This window comes from Trachymyrmex cornetzi, unplaced genomic scaffold, assembly GCF_001594075.2.
Source record: "Trachymyrmex cornetzi isolate Tcor2-1 unplaced genomic scaffold, Tcor1.1 scaffold220, whole genome shotgun sequence".
NCBI lineage: Eukaryota > Metazoa > Arthropoda > Insecta > Hymenoptera > Formicidae > Trachymyrmex > Trachymyrmex cornetzi.
The window spans coordinates 44,315-44,698 of record NW_017296848.1 but is presented as its reverse complement, the minus strand read 5'-3'; positions in this window follow the sequence as shown (position 1 = coordinate 44,698).

The following is a 384-nucleotide window of genomic DNA, read 5'->3' as shown; positions in this document are numbered from 1 at the left end:
TCATATGATATCATTATATATATGTATATCATATAATCAGATGATTTATTTTAATATCATGATTTTAATCACTCACCTCGATTTATCTAAAAAAAAAAAACGCATATTTCTAATTATTTCATATAATAAAATAATCTGTATATATACATTATCGATAGCCACAAATAAGAATCGTATACGATTTAAACGTTAATAAATGAAAAATTTGTATCTCGGAAAGATCCTGCATGTATTTAAATCCTTCGTAACACGACTATACAAAGGTATTGAATTTAAGGTATCGAAAGTAAGGTGTTGGATACACGTTTTGAAATGTCAACGCTCTTTTTCTTTTTTTAGAAAAACGCTATGACTCTACAAACATTCACGAACGACACACATAAG